The sequence below is a fragment of the Etheostoma spectabile genome, chromosome 4 (assembly GCF_008692095.1).
Source record: "Etheostoma spectabile isolate EspeVRDwgs_2016 chromosome 4, UIUC_Espe_1.0, whole genome shotgun sequence".
Lineage (NCBI taxonomy): Eukaryota > Metazoa > Chordata > Actinopteri > Perciformes > Percidae > Etheostoma > Etheostoma spectabile.
In genome coordinates this window covers 6,534,658-6,538,120 of record NC_045736.1, presented here as the reverse complement: position 1 = coordinate 6,538,120, position 3,463 = coordinate 6,534,658, and positions in this window count along the sequence as shown.

Here is a 3,463-nt window from a genome sequence, read left to right as displayed (position 1 = left end):
GTTTTTGGTTGTGGGAACGTTCCTGAAGGGTTTGTTTGGTTGTAGTTTGGTTGTCTGTGGTTAATTGGAAGGTTTCTTTACGTTCCGGGAACGTTCGTTTTTGGTTACAGGAATGTTTTCGGAACGTTCTCTAACGTTTCACAAAAGTTACAACCTTTAGAGAAGTTTAGGAGAACGTTCCAAAAACGTTGCAACCTTTAGCGAAAGTAGGAGAACGTTCCCTTAACGTTGAACCTTTAGAGAACGTTAGGGAACGTTTCCTTAGCGTTGCAACCCCAGCGAACGTTCGCAAGGTCTCTTACGTTAGGTGAACGTTCGCTGTAACCACAAACAAACGTTCCCAGAACGTAAGAAAAACCTTCAATTAACCAGCAGGACAAAACAAACTAAACCAAAACAAACCTTCAGGGAACGTTCCCACAACCAAAATTGAACGTTCCCAGAACGTTAAGAAAAGCTTAGATTCCCCTAACCTTTAAACTAACACCCATACCATTTGTGTGTATGTATGTACTGTAAATACACACGTACATACATACAAAAGTTAAATTAGTAGGAAGGAATGAACAGGCAAACTTGATGGCATTTCAAAACTTAAATATTCAAACAACTGAAAAAAATACAACAAAGATAAGGATGTAGTGTAAATGTAGTGCAAGATGCATAAAGATGTGTTTGTAAAGTGTGTGCAAAATAAGTCACTAAAAAAATATATTAATAAAAAAGTTAAAAAGGGGCTCCATGGCTCAGTCCTTCTCAGCTGGCCTATAAAGAAATAAACAAAAGTTAGACATGTAATACTAAGAATGAACACATTAACAAAATAATGTTTTTGATGAACTTTATTATGAACATAACGCAGAAGAACTTAAATTTACCGTCTGTGTGGGGCAAACTTCAGAACTTGCCCAATCAAATCCTCCGCTTCTGCAGCAGTCAGCGCAGGGAAGTTTTTCTGGCAGGCCGCTAGAGTAGAAGTCAAAAATGAATCAAAGTTATAAGTCAAATTAAAACCCTATGTCAGCCAAGCTAAGAATAATACTAATGTGAACATTAAAATAGCACCTGCCTGTTATAACCCTGCATACAGCCAGGTCCTGGAAGGCTTTCTTGTTTTCTCAGTTGCAAGCTGCACTGTCTCAGGACATCATTCGTTGATCTTGCCAGCAGCATGCGGCGGACGGCATCACCTAGTACAACCACCGAGGGTTGACAGGAAAAGTTGCTGTAAACATATGTAACAAATAGCATACAGTGTACAGCTTGTACAATCTCATTTTGTAAGAGAAGTCAGTTCAGTTAAGATATTAGATTGTATATTGGTTGTCTTAGGGCAACTATGGCCACTTAATTTCCATATTGTTCTCTCTCCATAATACATACAAACATGTGAGCAACTTGAGTCTTACCTCTCATTTTGATCTCCAGTCGGAGCCACCTCCCTCTGTGTGAGTCTTCTGTTTAAAACAAAAACGTTATGTTACTCTAGTGATCCTTGCCATTTAATTGGACTTCATTGCAAATGCCAAAACAAAGCAACTGTACCTTCAAACTGGGTCCCAAGATGAAGTGGCAGGCCGTGTAGGGTCACTAAAGACTCATCCGCTCTGGGCAACCAGCTGGGTTCCTGCATGGCGTGATACATATAAAAAAAAATTAGATATGATTTTTATAAAGATGAGTTGATAGGTTGCCTGCACATGAATCTAGAACCTATTCTTTATATTAGACAAAATATATATTAAAAAACTTACATGCAGGTGGTGGAGTAAGTGTTATCTGCTGAGCTGAAAAAAAAGACAAGAGACAAACATCAGAACAATCACATGATAGCACATGTTGACTGTCGTTGGTTCCATGTTAAGAATATGATGGTTTATGATGCATACTACATTTTAACTTACAGACAGGGCTTCCAGAGCACGCTCCATCCTGGACAGTTATCTGTGTCGTGCAACAGATTCATGTAATACAGGACCATATAGTGTGTACCATGCAAAAATATGTGATTTGAAAATGTGAAAAAATGTAGTTATAATAAGTCTTACTATCGCTTGAAGAATCTGTCATGAACCTCCTTGGGCGGGCGCTGCCTTTTTTGGACACTTTCTTCATCTTCTGTCTGGGATGCTGGACGTGTCCCTCAGCCGCCAACACGGTACACGCTTTGGCGTAGGAATCTATGGTAAGAGGACATTTGTGATCCCGAGAGTGCAAAAAAGGAAGAAAAAGAAAGTTCCATACAGAGAAAATATTATTTACATATAGTATAGCAGCAATAGGTTACCTGTACACAGCCATATTTTTTTAACTGGATATTTGGCCAGCTGTGTGTTGGGCAAATGGCACGCTGTGATTTGGAGCAGAGGGAGGTCATGGAGCTCCTTAGGCCTGAGCAGCTAATCCATCTCTCCTCAAATGTCTCCATCCGGATTCATCTGAAATACAGATCATACAATTTGTACTGATTGCAAAAATATTAAATGTATACAGTCAGTGTAAACATTGTACGTGACAAGATTTCTGCATTGTAGCCCAGATACCTTTGTAATGGGGGGCACAGCATCCACAGAAATGCTAGTGTTAGTTGTAAAGCCAGTACTGCAGCTGTGTAGCGCACACATCGTCCTGCGTATCCTTCACTCAGCTGCGATAACTGGATAAAGTGCGTTGCAAGATGGCTGCCGATCTACCTGGACAAGGTGTTGATTATCTTGGCTTTATTTATGTACTGTACTACACTATTAAAAAAGACCGAAAACGGATTACTTATTTGTAACATAACAAAGCATTTAAACATGATTACACAAACATACAATGCAACAAAGCGAGAAACGCGTGACAAGGCAGCAAACAAAGTGCAAGATTTAGCAATCATCTAAAAGCACAAACCTGGCCTCGTTGTTCCCTAAACGTTCGGGTTAGTGGGGTAGTGGCCTTTGCGTTTGACCGATCAATATTTGGGTCCACACAGCATTGAAATCTGCACCAACAGTAAGAACAGTCTGTTAACTCCAGTATTGATTGGTGGCGTATTATAGAAATTGCATCAAAACCTTCTTGGCCCAATCTGTGTGGAGACACCAATCCGCTGTCTCTTGCCAAGGGTACAACACTAAGTGGGGAGATTTGTTTGAAAACAATGCTACGTCTTTTTTTTGAGCTTGCTGACGAGGATGCAATTGTGTGATAGAATCTATTGGCTAAACAGCCGACATCCACTGCAGAAAATGAGTCTCCTGAAATAATGCAATGTCAACATTTCTCATTTTTAGTAAGCCCAAAGTGGTGGCTAATTATGAGGAGCATTCCGTTCCGGGAACGTTCGTTTTTGGTTACAGCGAATGTTCTCGGAACGTTCTCCTAACGTTCTCAAAAAGTTACAACCTTTAGAGAACGTTAGGAGAACGTTCCAAAAACGTTGCAACCTTTAGCGAACGTTAGGAGAACGTTCCCTTAACGT